Genomic DNA, 19,977 nt, shown 5'->3' on the forward strand with positions numbered 1-19,977 from the left:
GTTCCCATAATGTTCTTCTGAAAGGTAGGATAACGCTCTCTAAAAACATTCTTAAAATGTTTGGTGATAACCTTCTTAAAATGTTTTTGAAAAAATTGTTAGAACATTATGCCCTACTATTTTTAAAACGTTTTCAGCAGAAGCTTTTATTTTGGTTCCCAGAATGTTCTTCTGAATGGTAGGATAACATTCTCTAAAAACATTCTTAAAATGTTTTTGATAACATTGTTAGAACATTATGCCCTACTGTTCTTAAAACATTTTCAGCTACAAGTTAGAATTGTTATGTTGCCAGAATGTTATTAATTTAGAGAAGGATAACATGGTTTATGTTAAATAAATTATGCAAATGTTCTATGGTAACAATTTACTCAAATATTTTTAAATTATTTGAACATAAAGACATAATATTCCTGTAATTGTTCAACTCAAAATTCCTGGGTAAGTGGACTGACCACTGTGTTCATTAGGATGATTATGATAGTTTACTTAACTATTGGAATTTGACTATTAACACTTTTAAAAGGATGACACAGAATCAGCTGGGGAAAGTATCATTTGTTTATTAGAAAAGGGGAGCTGGGAGTGGAGGTTGGTAAAGGGGGCAGTGGGAAACAGTTGTTCCAGGGTGGGTAGAGAGGCCTTGCTGGTCTTTAGAGTTTGGAAGGCCTTGGATTCCTCCTGGGAGAGACACAAAAATCAGTGTGAGGCAAAAGCAGGCAAAGTTGTCAAAGAATATGCTGGTAAAAAGCTAGAGCGGCACGCAACAAACCGTTCACGGCAACAATCCGGCAGGGAATGAGTGCAGGCTGCAGGTTTTCATAGTGTGGCTGACGAGCAGGTTGCAGGTTGCAGGTGTGGTTGATTAGAGATTGCTCCCAGCCGTGTAGAGCAGACCAGCAGGCAGAGAGAGAGACACACAGTAGAAAGAAACACATACAAACACTTAGAGGGGTTTCAGGGACGGGCAGGGTTTTTTTGTTTTTTTTTTGTTTTGTTTTATTTATTTTATTTTATTTTATTTTATGGTTTTCTTTGTGATATGCTGGTTTATTAGAGGACTGACATGATGATACACACTCGTGTACAGTAGGTGGCGGTATGCAACCAAAAGCTGTTTGCGACCCGCCATTAAAAAAGAGAAGAAGAAGAAGAAGAAGGGACGGGCAGTGACAGTCGGTCCGTTCTTCTATATGTCTGTCTTTGGTTTTCTAAGTGTTATTCGATCCATATGACAATAGAGATATGTGCATAAACAACAAAAACACTTGGGGTATAATGTTCGAACAATGTTATCACCAAACATTTTAAGAATGTTTTTAGAGAACGTTATCCTACCTTTCAGAAGTACATTCTAGGAACCAAAATAAAACTTCTCGATGAAACCATTCCTAGAACAATGAATGGTAACATTCTCAATTTTTTTTAGAACCAACTCAGACATGCCTACGCAAACATGCAATATCATGAATTACGTGATTGTTTTTTTCTAAAAAGGAAAATGTAGTGACATCAGATTTCTTTTAAACTTCCTTTTCAAACAAATGCAAGAACTTTGTTTTTTAAAGCGCACTACAAATAAATCTGACGTTGACCATGACCCTGTTAATATTTCGCATCACAGGAACATTTTATAAAATAATAATAACCTCCTGAAAACATTATCCAAATGTTGCTTTCAAAATGTTGTTCTTTGGTTATCATGTAACATTGAGGGAATGTTCTATAAAAGAACATCTTTAATGTGTTACCCCAACAACGTCCAAAACACATCCTTAGAATGTTGGAGGCAAAACGTTCCACCTTTGTTGACTTATCACATTAAAGGAACATTTTTTTAAACACTCTGTCATCTCAGGCCTCAATAACATCCTGAAAACTTTTTCAGAATGTTGCTTGGAGAATGTTCTTTATTTGTTATCATGTAACATTGAGGGAACGTTTTATATAGAAAATCTTTAATGTGCAACGTCCAAAACACGTCCTTAGAATGTTGCAGGCAAAACGTTCCACCTTTATTAACATATCACATGAATGGAACATTTTATAAAAAAAACGTTCTGTCATCTCAGGCCTTAATAACATCCTCAAAACATCCTCTGAATGTTGCAGTTAAAACGTTATGTCTTAGTTAACCTTAAACCTTATAGGAACATTATTTGAACAAATAAACATCCTAAAAAGGTTATTTGAACATCAGATTAAAACGTTTCTTTAAAACCTTATTAGAATCTATAGGTAACGTTAGCCAAAGTTGTGAGAACGTTCCCCGCTAGCTGGGATGTATTTATTATAAACGTTAGTCCTTAACATCTATCACTGTGTATATCACCATTCAAACATATTTTAAAAGTTGAACAAACCCCACATAGCTCTGTGAAATGTTGACTTTATTTAATAATTTCAGTAAAAACTAACGTTCATATTTCTCTTTTTGATTATAATACTGATGAACGTTCAAAACAAAGCATTTTGGCAACTTACCACATACGTTTTAAAATGCTTAATAAGCACCGTAAGTTTCCGTTCTTCTATATGTCTGTCTTTGGTTTTCTAAGTGTTATTCGATCCATATGACAATAGAGATACGTATGTGCATAAACAACAAAAACACTTGGGGTGTAATGTTCGAACAATGTTATCACCAAACATTTTAAGAATGTTTTTAGAGAACGTTATCCGACCTTTCAGAAGAACATTCTGGGAACCAAAATAAAACGCCCCGCTGAAAACGTTTTAAGAACAGTAGGGCATAATGTTCTAATAATGTTATCAAAAACATCTTAAGAAGGTTATCACCAACCATTTCAAGAATGTTTTTAAAGAACGTTATCCTACCTTTCAGAAGAAAATTCTGGGAACCAAAATAAAACGTCCCGCTGAAAACATTCCTAGAACAACGAATGTTAACAAACATTTCTAGCTGGGAACTCACACATGCCACCGCAAACATGCAATGTCTGCTTACAGCTTATCATGAATTACGTGCTTGTTTTTTTCAAAAGGAAAATATGCTGACATCAAAAATTGTTTAAAACATCCTTTTCAAACAAATGCAACAAGTTTCTTTTTTTAAAGCGCTCTAGAAATAAATCTGACGTTGACCATGACCGTGTTAATATTTGCCATAACAGGAACGTTTTATAAAAAAAGAATAACATCCTGAAAACATTTTCAGAATGTTGCTTTGAAAATGTTCTTCATTTGTTATCATGTAACATTGAGGGAACGTTTTATAAAGAACATCTTTAATGTGATACCCAACAACGTCCAAAACACGTCCTTAGAATGTTGCAGGCAAAACGTTCCACCTTTGTTAACATATCACATTAAAGGAACGTTTTATAAAAAAAACGTTCTGTCATCTCAGGCCTTAATAACATCCTCAAAACATCCTCTGAATGTTGCAGTTAAAACGTTATGTCTTAGTTAACCTTAAACCTTATAGGAACATTATTTGAACAAATAAACATCCTAAAAAGGTTATTTGAACATCAGATTAAAATGTTTCTTTAAAACCTTGTTAGAACCAATAGGTAACGTTAGCCAAAGTTGTGAGAACGTTCCCCGCTAGCTGCCCCCCCCCCTCCCATGAGCCCACTGTGCTCTGATTGGTCAGCTCGCCCACTCTGTTCTGATTAGTCAACCACAGTAACAGCTACAATGGCGTTTGTTAGCAACCAGAAAATGACACCAGTAATGACAAACAGATGAGAATTCTGCGTGGGGTCTGGGTGCCGTGTTGGCGGGACGTTGCAGGGCTCGCTGGTCCGCTCTTTGGGGCTCGAGGAGTGGAGAGTGTGAGCTGGATTACTGGTGTCGTTTCCTTGTTGCTCTGTGGGGTCTGAGCATCACGGCTGAGAAAAGATAAGTGTGAGTGAGTGAGTGTGTGCGGAGCTCCGCGGATTGGTCCATTTGGACTTAGTGACGTCAACCTCCCACAGAAGAAACAAATGGAAAAATAAATATCTTCAAAGAGGTGTTCTGGGGCAGCGTAGACACGTCTTTTCACATCCATCACTCACTAAAATGTTAAAAGGACTGTTAAATTAACTTTGACCGGCTCTTTGAAAAGATCTCATGTCACAGCTGTCTTGATTTTTATTCTTGGCTCTTCATTGAATAAAGAATCCAGTTTAAGATACTGGTGGTCCCTTTTAGAGCTCTACATGGTCAGACAGCCTCCTTTATCTCTGATCTCCTACAGCGCTGTATCACTAGGAGGTCAGGAACGTCTCATGATCAGGGCTCGCTGGATTTACCTCAGACTTTAAAGTGAAGGTGACCTTTGCTTTGAAGTCGGGACTTTTCATCTTTGGGAGTCACTCCAGTGAGACAGAAGTGAACATTGTTCAAAAAGAAGCTGAGGACCAATAAGTTTAGTGTGGCTTTTATAGATTTAGTATTTTAGTATGGTGTGTATGAGTTCATTCTCTTAATATATTGTTGGGAACATTTCAGAAGTCTTTGCTTGAAAAAGAAAAAAGTTACACGCTTAATGGAGATGAAAGTGTGTGTGTGTGTGTGTGTGTGTATGTGTGTGTGTGTGTGTGTGTGTGTGTGTGTGTGTGTGTGTGTGTGTGTGTGTGTGTGTGTGTGTGTGTGTGTGTCCTCAGTGAAGTGTAGCTTCCAGCTGCAGCAGTCAGTTCAGTTCCTGTTTGACTGAGGGAGGTTTTTGTACGACGCTTTTTCACTGTGTGAACACCAACTGACTGTTGGGGACATGGAGACTCTGACAGTAGTAAACTGCTGCATCATCAGCCTGGACTCCACTGATGGTCAGAGTGAAGTCAGAGTTTGATCCACTGCCTGTGAAACGGGCTGAAATCCCTGATGCTCGAGTGGTAGCACGGTAAACGAGCAGTTTAGGAGTTCCTCCATCTCTCTGTTGGTACCAGGCTAAATAGCTCCCACTATGAACCGCCTGACTGGTCTTACATGTGATGGAGACGGAGCGTCCCAGAGCAGAGCTCACTGCTGCAGACTGAGTCAACGTGTACTGGCCTCTGGACTCTGAGGATACAGAGACAAAGACATAAAGCAGCGTCATGGTTTTGTCCGCTTCATTTCAGAGGGACGGATGTTCACAGAGGAGAGGAGTTTGATTCTCTGGACTTTACCTGTGAAGCAGCAGCAGAGGAGAGTCCAGATGAGGACGCAGATCAAAGTCATGTTTTTGATGAGGAGGATTTCTGTGGCTTCTGTTGTCATGAAGGACAGCTGTCAGTCATCCAGTGTTCAACTCTCAGGACTATAAAGTGTCCCAGAGCACTGGAGCATGGTGCTGCTGATGCAAAGTGTCTCTCTATGGAAATGCTCTGACTGACTCCAACAGGGACCTGGATTACTCTGATGATGCTGTTCATCAATGGATCCATCTCTCTGTCAGAGCATTGATCAGGAATGAGTCAGCGCTCACTTGTTTGAGACTCTAAGTTCAATGGACACATTTTCTTGCAGTTCATTTCAATAAAAAGCTCAAATTAATAACCCCAAATAATCAATATCACCCAGGAAAAACTAAATGGAGGTTTATTATTAATCCTGATGGACAAACAAACATGTATTTATGGGAATTATGCACATTTGGAAGTTTAACATGCAGAGCTTTTAGTAGACATGTATTGTTTCATTTAAGTGTTCAATTACTTTGATGAAAAAGTTGATAAAATCGCAAAAAAAAAATATTTTGTGAACAATTCGTTTTTCAAAAGAATCATCTTAATTTTGAAACTCAAGACACAACTTAATATTCCTTTTAAATGTTTAAAAGGTTCACAAAAGAAACATTAGATACTTTTCCATAGTTTGTGAATCTGTTTCAAACATTTGAAGCAGTGATTATATAAAGTGGGTAAACTGTGGATGTGTTTGGTGAGTTTGTTTGTGTCAAAGTCAGAGAGCCGTGTCTCTCTACAGTGAGAGGTTTTTGTACGGCGGCTCAATGACTTTGTATCACTGTGGTACACGTTCGGTGGAGGAACCAGACTGGATGTTGGAAGTAAGTCAAGTATTCATTTATAAGAGCAATTTCTCTTTTGTTGTACTTTTTATTAAGCAAACTAAGAGAAATAGTTGTCTCTCCATGTCATTGGATAAATTCTTCTCAAATATTTTGCACTCAGAGGCTAGCTTTCCTCCAGCAAAAGGAGTTTAAATGTTTTTTATGAGAGTTAAACATTGAACAGAGAATAAATCGTTATTTCCACCTTTAATGGTGAAGTAGCTTCTTGAGGGCTGGTAGGTTTAGTTCAGTGAGTCAAAGTCAGAGAGCCGTGTCTCTCTACAGTGAGAGGTTTTTGTACGGCGGCTCAATGACTTTGTATCACTGTGGTGGACTTTTGGTGGAGGAACCAGACTGGATGTTGGAAGTAAGTTTCTGCACAAAAACTAAATATGATGTTGTTAAGAGATGTTTTAAATTCTGTGTTAGAATATTTGAGAGATAGATTTTTATTATTTTAATCGTAATGTTTCGATAGTATTAGTATTCATGTCTTTATTTCTCTTCATCATTGAGCCTAAGTTGGAGCAGCTTTTCTTGAAATGTCTTTATACATTCCCAACATACTGTCATTTAAACAGCTTCAAATGTGAAATGATGAAACTGCTAATTTTAACTCAACTTATTTTAAATGTTTCTATCTCGGTTCTCTCCTCTGTTTTCAAAGAAATTACGAAAACAGTTTTTATATACAGTTAAACAGAGTAAAGATAACGATGGATATTAAAAAATGTGTTGAATTCTTTCAGACATTATTTTAAAGTTTGTGAAACTGGATAGTGATTGAGATTCACATTAAGCTCAATGTATTGCTCCATTTCCCGTATTTGTTCATTTATCCAGTAAATAATTTAATAATGGTTTGCAGAGTTCAGGTTTTGGATGATTTTGAACACAACTTTTTAAATGCTTCCTAATGTTGTACTTTATTCCTAGTGTAGTCTGACCTATTTCAGGTGATTCTGTGTGAAGTGTCTCTGTGCTGATTTGCATGAGAGGCTTCTTAAAGGGAAGTGAAACAATGTGTGAGTGAGAGACTGATGGAGCAGAACCAATATCTGACAGAAACTCCTTAAAGGAGAAACACTCTCACAGTAAAGGTGTCCCAGTGTCTGCTGGTTGATTGACAGCTGTGTGCTCCCTGTCCTCTAATCTGATTGGTGTCTCCTAGGTGATGTCCCTCCCACCCTGACGGTGCTGGCTCCCTCCACAGAAGAGCTGCAGCAGGGGAAGGCCACGCTCATGTGCCTGGCCAACAAGGGCTTCCCCTCAGACTGGAGTCTGGCCTGGAAGGTCGACGGCAGCAGCAGCAGCAGCAGCAGCTGGGAGGTGAGCAGGAGCCCCGGGGTGCTGGAGAAGGACGCCCACTACAGCTGGAGCAGCACCCTGAGGCTCCCTGCAGACCAGTGGAGGAAGGTGGTCTCTGTGACCTGTGAGGCCACCCAGGGCTCCCAGACTCCGCTCTCAGAGACACTGAGGAGAGACCAGTGTTCCCAGTCCTGAGCGGACCCACTGGGACTCTGCTTTCTCTCTCACACTGCTCTCAGTCTGCTCTCTGGCTCTCAGGACATGTTTCAACATCAACCTGTTTTTGCTTGTGTCGATGGTTTCAACATTTTAAAACAATAAAGATGAATGTGTGTATTATAAAAGTGACATGTGTTCTGATTCCCTTTCTGTGAGATATGTTATATAAAATGAACCTTTTTCACATTAATTCACAAAAGCCATCATACATTTTTTCCAGATTACTTGTTAATAATTGCTAGACTGTTGATGTACTTCTGCATTCATTTTGGTTCTATCTATGTTATTAATTAGTTCCAATAACCTTAGCAGGAACATTTAAATGGTAAACCACAAAGCTCTTATAACTAATGTTTAATGTATTCTCTATGTTATGTTCATGCGTTGTTAAATATACCCTGAATTCATTCTGGACATCTGACTCAATAAGAAAAAGACATTCAGGTTAAGAAATGAAAAGCAGGGTATCATCTGCATACAGTTATATAACTTGAATCTAAATTGAGATGACCTTAAAGGTCCCCTATTATACTCCTTTTCAACAATATATTATAGGTCTCAGATATTTACAAACCATGTCTCTGAAGTGTTTGGCTCAAACAACCAACGCTGTCATTTGAACGGCGATCAAGCCTGAAGCCACAGAGATCTTCTTGTACTGCCCTTTGTTCTTAGAGGAAGTGCAGAAACACGTAAGTCTGGATTTGTTTTAATGTTTGAGGTGCAATAAACGACACAGCAGCTTTTTGGCATGATAAAACTATTATTTTCTGCCTCGCTCATGAGAGTAACATCTGACAAAATGACAGCCTCGCCTACTGATTTAAAATGTGTGCTCTAAAATGATATTTATAAATGACTATTATCATTATTATAAGCAACACAATAAATGGCAAAGATATGTAGAAAATAAACGTATTTGAGATACGTTCATAACGGACGTAACGTGGGAGAAAATACGTTTCTAGCTAAACGTAATTGAGAATGCAGTTTAGTTCTGTGGGAACGTACTTTTTAGAAGACAGGGTTGTTGAGGAAGCACTCAGCGCTTTATGTGGCGTTTCCTCAACTGGCTGAAGAACATTGAGACCAGTGGAGTCTGAGGAAGATAAAGACGGAGCAGAAAGTCCAGCCAGAGCCGAAGCATTCTATCCCTCCTCGACTGCTGGTGAGTTCAATCATATTTGGATCTTTGTGATCGCTTTGCAGGTACTGTGGATTACATTGGTGCATTTATGTCAATGACAATGGATTTAGATGGATAGATATTTACTTTGTTCATCCCAATTTGGGAAATTATTTTGTTACCGGACCATTGTGTTCAACATTCAAATACAAATACTTTAAAAGTGGAATAGAGTTAACATTTAACAATTACAAATCAAATGAAAATGGAAAATAGTATATCAAATATAAACAACTTAACAAGTTCTGGATATTTAAAATATTCTTTACAAAGGTCAAAAATACTGCAGTAGCAGGAATATAGGCGTATACTATACTGTATAAACATATGAGAGCATATCATTTACAAATATACAGAAAATTGCAAATTGTTCTCAGGAAGTGGAGCTCAACTATGCAGCAGTGAGCTCTCTGCCAGCCAGAGGTGAGGTGTTGAAAAGTGTTATTGCAGAAGGCAGGAATGTTTTCCTCTCCCTCTCTGTGTGACAGCAGAGAGCAGTCTGTTGGAGAAGGAGCTCCTGTCTGTCCAGCTGCAGGTGGAGAGGGTGGGTGGGGTTATCCATGATGGATAACAGTTTGTTAGTGTCCTCCTCTCCACCACAGCTACACACTGCCCAGTTTCACACCAGTGATAGAGCCAGATTTCCTGGTCAGTTTATTGAGTCTGCTGGTGATGCTGCCCCCCCCCCCCCTCAAGAAGAGTGCACTGGCCACAACAGACTAGTAGAAGATCTCCAGCATCTTGCTGCACACGTGGAAGGATCTCAACTTCCTCAGAACATAGAGTCGGCTCATCCCCTTCTTGTACACAGCGTCAGTGTTGATGCTCCACTTCAGTCCGTTGTCTAAATGCACTCCCAGGTACCTATACTCTGTTTACCGGATTATTCAGCCGCTTTTGAAAGACTGTGTTTGAGTTGGACAATTCCTTTGGACTTGAACATTTCTCCAGTTATTTTAGTTTGTGCTGCTGTTGGGGACAGAGTTATATCCGAACAGGGATGTTTGATTTGAAGGAAGATGAGCACCCATGAGTTTAGAGTGGCTTTTATAGATTTAGATTTACAATGTTCCTGTGTTTAGATTTGAGTTCATTCTCTTGAGAAGTATTTCAGAATTCTTTGCTTGAAAAAGAAGAAAGTTACATGCTTAATGAGATGACGGACATTTCATGTGTCTGTGTGTGTGTGTGTGTGTGTGTGTGTGTGTGTGTGTGTGTGTGTGTGTGTGTGTGTGTGTGTGTGTGTGTGTGTGTGTGTGTGTGTGTGTGTGTGTGTGTGTGTGTGTGTGTCCTCAGTGAAGTGTAGCTTCCAGCTGCAGCAGTCAGTTCAGTTCCTGTTTGACTGAGGGAGGTTTTTGTACGACGCTTTTTCACTGTGTGAACACCCACTGACTGTTGGGGTAATGGAGACTCTGACAGTAGTAAACTGCTGCATCATCAGCCTGGACTCCACTGATGGTCAGAGTGAAGTCAGAGTTTGATCCACTGCCTGTGAAACGGTCTGAAATCCCTGATGCTCGAGAGGTAGCAAGGTGAACGAGCAGTTTAGGAGCTCCTCCATCTCTCTGTTGGTACCAGGCTAAATGGTTCCCATTATGAACCCCCTGACTGGTCTTACATGTGATGGAGACGGAGCGTCCCAGAGCAGAGCTCACTGCTGCAGACTGAGTCAACGTGTACTGGCCTCTGGACTCTGAGGATACAGAGACAAAGACATAAAGCAGCGTCATGGTTTTGTCCGCTTCATTTCAGAGGGACGGATGTTCACAGAGGAGAGGAGTTTGATTCTCTGGACTTTACCTGTGAAGCAGCAGCAGAGGAGAGTCCAGATGAGGACGCAGATCAAAGTCATGTTTTTGATGAGGAGGATTTCTGTGGCTTCTGTTGTCATGAAGGACAGCTGTCAGTCATCCAGTGTTCAACTCTCAGGACTATAAAGTGTCCCAGAGCACTGGAGCATGGTGCTGCTGATGCAAAGTGTCTCTCTATGGAAATGCTCTGACTGACTCCAACAGGGACCTGGATTACTCTGATGATGCTGTTCATCAATGGATCCATCTCTCTGTCAGAGCATTGATCAGGAATGGGTCAGCGCTCACTTGTTTGAGGCTCTAAGTTCAATGGACACATTTTCTTGCAGTTCATTTCATTAAAAAGCTCAAATTAATAACCCCAAATAATCAATACCACCTAGGAAAAACTAAATGGAGGTTTATTATTAATCCTGATGGACGAACAAACATGTATTTATGGGAATTATGCACATTTGGAAGTTTAACATGCAGAGCTTTTAGTAGACATGTATTGTTTCATTTAAGTGTTCAATTACTTTGATGAAAAAGTTGATAAAATCGTAAAAAAACATATTTTGTGAACAATTCGTTTTTCGAAAGAATCATCTTAATTTTGAAACTTAAGACACAACTTAATATTCCTTTTAAAGGTTTAAAAAGTTCACAAAAGAAACATTAGATACTTTTCCATAGTTTGTGAATCTGTTTCAAACATTTGAAGCAGTGATTATATAAAGTGGGTAAACTGTGGATGTGTTTGGTGAGTTTGTTTGTGTCAAAGTCAGAGAGCCGTGTCTCTCTACAGTGAGAGGTTTTTGTACGGCGGCTCAATGACTTTGTATCACTGTGGTACACGTTCGGTGGAGGAACCAGACTGGATGTTGGAAGTAAGTCAAGTATTCATTTATAAGAGCAATTTCTCTTTTGTTGTACTTTTTATTAAGCAAACTAAGAGAAATAGTTGCCTCTCCATGTCATTGGATAAATTCTTCTCAAACATTTTGCACTCAGAGGCTAGCTTTCCTCCAGCAAAAGGAATTTAAATGTTTTCATGAGAGTTAAACATTGAACAGAGAATACATCGTTATTTCCACCTTTAATGGTGAAGTAGCATCTTGAGGGCTGGTAGGTTTAGTTCAGTGAGTCAAAGTCAGAGAGCCGTGTCTCTCTACAGTGAGAGGTTTTTGTACGGCGGCTCAATGACTTTGTATCACTGTGGTGGACTTTTGGTGGAGGAACCAGACTGGATGTTGGAAGTAAGTTTCTGCACAAAAACTAAATATGATGTTGTTAAGAGATGTTTTAAATTCTGTGTTAGAATGTCTGAGAGATAGATTTTTATTATTTTAATCGTAATGTTTCGATAGTATTAGTATTCATGTCTTTATTTCTCTTCATCATTGAGCCTAAGTTGGAGAAGATTTTCTTGAAATGTCTTTATACATTCCCAACATACTGTCATTTAAACAGCTTCAAATGTGAAATGATGAAACTGCTAATTTTACCTTAACTTATTTTAAATGTTTCTATCTCGGTTCTCTCCTCTGTTTTCAAAGAAATTACGAAAACAGTTTTTATATTCAGTTAAACAGAGTAAAGATAACGATGGATATTAAAAAATGTGTTGAATTCTTTTAGACATTATTTTAAAGTTCGTGAAACTGGGTAGTGATTGAGATTCACATTAAGCTCAATGTATTGCTCCATTTCCCGTATTTGTTCATTTATCCAGTAAATAATTTAATAATGGTTTGCAGAGTTCAGGTTTTGGATGATTTTGAACACAACTTTTTTAAATGCTTCCTAATGTTGTACTTTATTCCTAGTGTAGTCTGACATATTTCAGGTGATTCTGTGTGAAGTGTCTCTGTGCTGATTTGCATGAGAGGCTTCTTAAAGGGAAGTGAAACAATGTGTGAGTGAGAGACTGATGGAGCAGAACCAACATCTGACAGAAACTCCTTAAAGGAGAAATGCTCTCACAGTAAAGGTGTCCCAGTGTCTGCTGGTTGATTGACAGCTGTGTGCTCCCTGTCCACTAATCTGATTGGTGTTTCCTAGGTGATGTCCCTCCCACCCTGACGGTGCTGGCTCCCTCCACAGAAGAGCTGCAGCAGGGGAAGGCCACGCTCATGTGCCTGGCCAACAAGGGCTTCCCCTCAGACTGGAGTCTGGCCTGGAAGGTGGACGGCAGCAGCAGCAGCAGCAGCAGCTGGGAGGAGAGCAGGAGCCCCAGGGTGCTGGAGAAGGACGCCCACTACAGCTGGAGCAGCACCCTGAGGCTCCCTGCAGACCAGTGGAGGAAGGCGCGCTCTGTGACCTGTGAGGCCACCCAGGGCTCCCAGACTCAGCTCTCAGAGACACTGAGGAGAGACCAGTGTTCCCAGTCCTGAGCGGACTCACTGGGACTCTGCTTTCTCTCTCACACTGCTCTCAGTCTGCTCTCTGGCTCTCAGGACATGTTTCAACATCAACCTGTTTTTGCTTGTGTCGATGGTTTCAACATTTTAAAACAATAAAGATGAATGTGTGTATTATAAAAGTGACATGTGTTCTGATTCCCTTTCTGTGAGATATATTATATAAAATGAACCTTATTCACATTAATTCACAAAAGCTATCATACATTTTTTCCAGATTACTTGTTAATAATTGCTAGACTGTTGATGTACTTCTGCATTCATTTTGTTTCTATCTATGTTATTAATTAGTTCCAATAACCTTAGCAGGAATATTTAAATGGTAAACCACAAAGCTCTTATAACTAATGTTTAATGTATACTCTATGTTATGTTCATGCGTTGTTAAATATACCCTGAATTCATTCTGGACATCTGACTCAATAAGAAAAAGACATTCAGGTTAAGAAATGAAAAGCAGGGTATCATCTGCATACAGTTATATAACTTGAATCTAAATTGAGTTGACCTTAAAGGTCCCCTATTATACTCCTTTTCAACAATATATTATAGGTATCAGATATTTACAAACCATGTCTCTGAAGTGTTTGGCTCCAACAACCAAACAGATCATGCATGGTATAATGCAGTAAACCCCTCTGCTTCAGCCCTGTGTTTGGTTTAAAAAAACACAATGGTGCTCTAGGAGGAGATTCAGGTGATAAGGTGGGCGGGTGTTACCTTGGTTATTGGCTAATGGTTGCACAGCCCAACAAAACTTGACATCACAAAGTGGCCAAAATCTGATCAGCCCATTTTCAGACAGGTTTTTATATAGATGGATCAGGATAAAAAGAAAGGGAATCTTTTTTCCTGAAACTTTCATAATGTCTTTACACAGAGGGGACACATGTTCAGGTATAGAAGATATGGACAAGTGGATTTTTCATAATAGGTGACCTTTAAATCTTATTTAATGGACACATTACAACTCAACCTAAAATGTTGATAGACCATTCTCTGTCCTCTTGATATTTGTTCTTTTTGCAGAATCAATACATTTAATGAACTTTCGCTGATTGAATTAAAACTGATATTTGACTAAAACAAAGACCTAATCGTGGCTGTGCCTGTTGCTGTGGTCCTGAGTCGTGGACCCTGAGTCGTGGATCCTGAGTCGTGGATCCTGAGTCGTGGATCCTGAGTCGTGGATCCTGAGTCGTGGATCCTGAGTCGTGGACCCTGAGTCCTGGATCCTGAGTCGTGGACCCTGAGTCGTTGATCCTGAGTAGGAATTTAGCATTCACTCAATATTCATAAAAAAATTAAATATGAGCTATAATGTCACTTGGGGTTCACAGTTATGAGGGCCAAAGCTATAGAGTGGTTATTAAAGCCGTCAAAAATCACAAACTAATTGTAAAACTATCTTTAACAGAAATAAACAAGTTGTTTTAATGTTGAACGTGTTGTTGTGGTATTACATTTAAATAATGTTGGTAATGAATGCTATAGTTATTATTTTTTTCTGTGCAGTCGTTCATTCAAATCACTTCCTCTTTTGTTGAGGAGGTTTTTGTACGACGTTGTATCACTGTGTGAACTGCGTGCTGTAACACTGCTGACAATAATAATCTCCTGCATCTTCAGTCTGAACTCCAGTGACGGTCAGAGTGAAGACAGTCCCAGATCCACTTCCACTGAAACGATTTGAAACTCCAGACTGAAGAGATGTAGCAGAATGCACCAAGAGTTTAGGAGCTTCTCCAGGTTTCTGAAGGTACCAGTTAAGGTATGTACTAACACTTGTACTGGCTGTACATTTGATAGAAAGAGTCTGTCCTGGAACAACAGACCGAGATCCAGGAGACTGAGTCAGGAGGATTTCTCCTGATGAATCTGGAAAACATGAAAACAGCAGAAGGGTTATTGAGACAAATCCAGCTTGGAGAAAGATGATCAACATCCAAACAGAAGAGCATCCTCTCTTTAACATGGAGAACAGATGGAAGAAGGTACATGCTGCTTGTCTCAGTGCTTCTCCATCATAGCAGATCATCATGTTGGGGAACCTGGTTGCATCCTGAAGCAAAGTTTTCAGAAGAGAGTCTCACCCTGAACAAGGAGCCCCAGGGTGGCCAGCAGTAGAGTCAGTGACATCATCATTGTGCTGCCGGCGTGTCAGTGGCTCTGAACAGCCGCTGATCACCTCTGGCCTCTTAACGTCTAGGAGCAGAGAGGCAGGACACATATGCAAACACACAGTCAGTGAAGTGTAGCTGTCCTCAAACAGCATGGTGTTCCCCCTCAGTGCTGACAGCATTCACTGTTTCATGTTTCACTACATAATGGGCTCTCAGAGATTACTATGTCGAACACAAGTTCATCTGGTTTACACAAAGCAAGTACTACAAGTTGAGCCTGTTGGTGAGAAGATTTTAAAGTGTAGAAATATATGTTGTTTGACACACGTGAAAAAAACAAATCTATTGATACAGATTGTTAAAAGGTTTCACACCACAATACAAATTCAGTTTTGCAAGTTTTCTTATACAGTAGCTACTTTAATTTAAATGATTAATTTAGACAGAAATGTAAAGTCTGAAGTCGGCATATATACGGCAAATACTATATTTAATGACTGATCACATTATGGTCTTAAAGATGAAACAAGGCAGTTTTATATGATGTGAAACTTAATGTCATTAGTGGGGAATCTGATTTGATGATGAATATACTCAGAGAAGATAGCTGAAATGCTGAGGCTTTTCTTTCATCTCCATAAAGTTGAATCACAGTTTTTCTCGTTGCTAACACACTAAAATTATACATAAAGCACAATTATTTTAACTGACACTCAAAGAGCAAAACATCGGCTCAAATCTCCCAAACTCTAAACACGTTTTCAGCTTTTCACACAATTTGCAAATCAACATGGCAGTTTTTGCAAACCACTGCACACGTTTCTCCACGTAAGACACAGGAATCTGACATAAAGTCACGTGTTAGCAGGTTTAAAACACTGATATTCAAAATGCCTCACACATGGACCAATGATCAAGAAACACGTTCCACCTGACCAAACACGTGTTAGCATAATTGTTGGCTCATCAGTCAGGATGTTAGCACTATAAAAAGACCACAGGTGAGTACTTTCTTACAATAATGAAGCAATAATGAAGCAAGAGGAAGCGGAAGAGCTGGGCTGAGAGGAGGAGGAAGAGGTGGGTGAGAGTGAGAGGAGGAAGAATGAGAGGTAGAGCTGGAGGGAGAGGACGTGGACAAAGAAGAATAATCTTAATGAAATTAAATGTTATCAACCATGGTTTGACGATGAGAGAGGCTGGACAGAGGGTTCAGCCTAATCTAAACCGATTTACTGTTGCCTCTGTAATCCAGACACTTAGACTTGAAAACAGGTTACCGTAGTTACCAGTTTGTAGCTCTGCATAACTCATGATATATCAGTGCTTATATCTGTTCTGTGAAACGTATTGACTTCATTACTGTAATTGAATTGTTGGCATGTTGCATACTATAACTGTATAAACATCCTGCACAATTGACTGTGGTAAACTCACTTGTATGCAACACAGACACTGACCAACCACTATATCTTTGTTGTTTATCTGAAGGACTGAGCAACAAAGAGGTGCAGGTGGAAGGCCAAGGATTTCCAATGAGGCACAGGAAGCAGCAGTTACAAACTGGGTTTTGGCAAACAATGCCATCACACTTAGAGAGATCCGAAGCATAGTAACTATGTGCTGAGATGCATGTTGCGCAATGTTATTTTTGAATAAAATGTGTTTTCAACAACTCATTTGTATTTCTTCATTTACTGTATTTCTGTAAACTCAAGCAATCTTTCTCTGCAGAAACCTCTATGAACAGATCAGAGCCCATAAAGATGAAAGTGCTTTAGATGATGCTCAGCAGTGTGTAGTTGGGTGGTCAAACCATGTAGTATTAAGAATGAAGTGTGTTATATTTGATGCAAAAGTTTGCATTTGGTAAGTGTTTATGTAGTTTTCAGTGCTGTTCTTCACTTAGCAGGATAAATTAGGTGTTTTGCACTTTGGGTGTGTGGTTTTGTGAATTGTGTTTAGTGTTCTGAGAAACTGAGCAATTAAAAATAAAATGTGTGTTAGCAATCGAGAAAAGCTGTATTTCAGTTTTCAGATGCTCCTTGTTTTATCATCTGTTCAAATCTACTATCTGAAATATAGCTGACACTTGTTGAGAAGCATGAAGTGTTGGATTCCCATCTGTTGTTTACCGTTTACATTATTTGTTAAGTTGTATCACGATGTGCTTCAAGCTAAGCTGGAGATGATCATTTACAGATTAGTTTGTCCATTTAAACGGTGTAATTCTATTTCTTCTTAACTTTCACATCCATCACTCACTGAAATGTTCAAAGGACTGTTGAATGAACTTTGACGGGCTCTTTGAAAAGATCTCATGTAACAGCTGTCTTGATTTTTATTCTTGGCTCCACATTGAATAAAGAATCCAGTTTAAGATACTGGTGGTCCCTTTTAGAGCTCTACATGGTCAGACAGCCTCCTTTATCTCTGATCTCCTACAGCGCTGTATCACTAGGAGGTCAGGAACGTCTCATGATCAGGGCTCGCTGGATTTACCTCAGACTTTAAAGTGAAGGTGACCTTTGGTTTGAAGTCGGGACTTTTCATCTTTGGGAGTCACTCCAGTGAGACAGAAGTGAACGCTGTTCAAAAAGAAGCTGAGGACCAATAAGTTTAGTGTGGCTTTTATAGATTTAGTATTTTAGTATGGTGTGTATGAGTTCATTTTCTTAATATATTATTAGGAACATTTCAGAAGTCTTTGCTTGAAAAATAAAAAAGTTACAAGCTTAATGGAGATGAAAGTGTTTGTGTGTGTGTGTGTGTGTGTGTGTGTGTGTGTGTGTGTGTGTGTGTGTGTGTGTGTGTGTGTGTGTGTGTGTGTGTGTGTGTGTGTGTGTGTGTGTGTGTGTGTGTGTGTGTCCTCAGTGAAGTGTAGCTTCCAGCTGCAGCAGTCAGTTCAGTTCCTGTTTGACTGAGGGAGGTTTTTGTACGACGCTTTTTCACTGTGTGAACACCCTCTGACTGTTGGGGTAATGGAGACTCTGACAGTAGTAAACTGCTGCATCATCAGCCTGGACTCCACTGATGGTCAGAGTGAAGTCAGAGTTTGATCCACTGCCTGTGAAACGGGCTGAAATCCCTGATGCTCGAGTGGTAGCAGAATAAATGAGCAGTTTAGGAGTTCCTCCATCTCTCTGTTGGTACCAGGCTAAATAGCTCCCACCATGAACCGCCTGACTGGTCTTACATGTGATGGAGACGGAGCGTCCCAGAGCAGAGCTCACTGCTGCAGACTGAGTCAACGTGTACTGGCCTCTGGACTCTGAGGATACAGAGACAAAGACATAAAGCAGCGTCATGGTTTTGTCCGCTTCATTTCAGAGGGACGGATGTTCACAGAGGAGAGGAGTTTGATTCTCTGGACTTTACCTGTGAAGCAGCAGCAGAGGAGAGTCCAGATGAGGACGCAGATCAAAGTCATGTTTTTGATGAGGAGGATTTCTGTGGCTTCTGTTGTCATGAAGGACAGCTGTCAGTCATCCAGTGTTCAACTCTCAGGACTATAAAGTGTCCCAGAGCACTGGAGCATGGTGCTGCTGATGCAAAGTGTCTCTCTATGGAAATGCTCTGACTGACTCCAACAGGGACCTGGATTACTCTGATGATGCTGTTCATCAATGGATCCATCTCTCGGTCAGAGGATGGATCAGGAATGGGTCAGCGCTCACTTGTTTGAGGCTCTAAGTTCAATGGACACATTTTCTTGCAGTTCATTTCAATAAAAATCTCAAATTAATAACCCCAAATAATCAATACCACCTAGGAAAAACTAAATGGAGGTTTATTATTAATCCTGATGGACAAACAAACATGTATTTATGGGAATTATGCACATTTGGAAGTTTAACATGCAGAGCTTTTATTAGACATGTATTGTTTCATTTAAGTGTTCAATTACTTTGATGAAAAAGTTGATAAAATCGTAAAAAAACATATTTTGTGAACAATTCGTTTTTCGTAAGAATCATCTTAATTTTGAAACTTAAGAAACAACTTAATATTCCTTTTAAAGGTTTAAAAGATTCACAAAAGAAACATTAGATACTTTTCCATAGTTTGTGAATCTGTTTCAAACATTTGAAGCAGTGATTATATAAACTGGGTAAACTGTGGATGTGTTTGGTGAGTTTGTTTGTGTCAAAGTCAGAGAGCCGTGTCTCTCTACAGTGAGAGGTTTTTGTACGGCGGCTCAATGACTTTGTATCACTGTGGTACACGTTCGGTGGAGGAACCAGACTGGATGTTGGAAGTAAGTCAAGTATTCATTTATAAGAGCAATTTCTCTTTTGTTCTACTTTTTATTAAGCAAACTAAGAGAAATAGTTGCCTCTCCATGTCATTGGATAAATTCTTCTCAAACATTTTGCACACAGAGGCTAGCTTTCCTCCAGCAAAAGAAGTTTAAATGTTTTTATGAGAGTTAAACATTGAACAGAGAATAAATCGTTATTTCCACCTTTAATGGTGAAGTAGCTTCTTGAGGGCTGGTAGGTTTAGTTCAGTGAGTCAAAGTCAGAGAGCCGTGTCTCTCTACAGTGAGAGGTTTTTGTACGGCGGCTCAATGACTTTGTATCACTGTGGTTGACTTTTAGTGGAGGAACCAGACTGGATGTTGGAAGTAAGTTTCTGCACAAAAACTAAATATGATGTTGTTAAGAGATGTTTTAAATTCTGTGTTAGAATATTTGAGAGATAGATTTTTATTATTTTAATCGTAATGTTTAGATAGTATTAGTATTCATGTCTTTGTTTCTCTTCATCATTGAGCCTAAGTTGGAGCAGCTTTTCTTGAAATGTCTTTATACATTCCCAACATACTGTCATTTAAACAGCTTCAAATGTGAAATGATAAAACTGCTAATTTTACCTCAACTTATTTTAAATGTTTATATCTCGGTTCTCTCCTCTGTTTTCA

At 39.4% G+C, this 19,977-nt stretch overlaps 1 long non-coding RNA gene and 2 gene segments (V, D, J or C); 2 read left to right on the plus strand and 1 right to left on the minus strand.

Annotated features, from left to right (window-relative positions):
• Positions 1–2,929: 2,929 nt before the first annotated feature.
• On the plus strand, positions 2,930–7,656 carry LOC307014004. Its single transcript, XR_013801125.1, has 2 exons — positions 2,930–3,873; positions 7,176–7,656. It is a non-coding gene; the product is annotated as an uncharacterized lncRNA (long non-coding RNA).
• Positions 7,657–9,898: 2,242 nt separating this feature from the next.
• Positions 9,899–10,962, minus strand: LOC307017236 (Ig kappa chain V region 120-like). The segment is given in 2 exons: positions 10,518–10,962; positions 9,899–10,410 (listed from the first exon to the last, which is right to left on the minus strand).
• A 330-nt stretch (positions 10,963–11,292) lies between these two features.
• Positions 11,293–13,056, plus strand: LOC307016051 (Ig kappa-b4 chain C region-like). The segment is given in 2 exons: positions 11,293–11,397; positions 12,572–13,056.
• Positions 13,057–19,977: the final 6,921 nt, after the last annotated feature.

The sequence above is a fragment of the Notothenia rossii genome (genome assembly GCF_949606895.1).
Source record: "Notothenia rossii genome assembly, chromosome: 8".
Classification (NCBI taxonomy): Eukaryota; Metazoa; Chordata; class Actinopteri; order Perciformes; family Nototheniidae; genus Notothenia; species Notothenia rossii.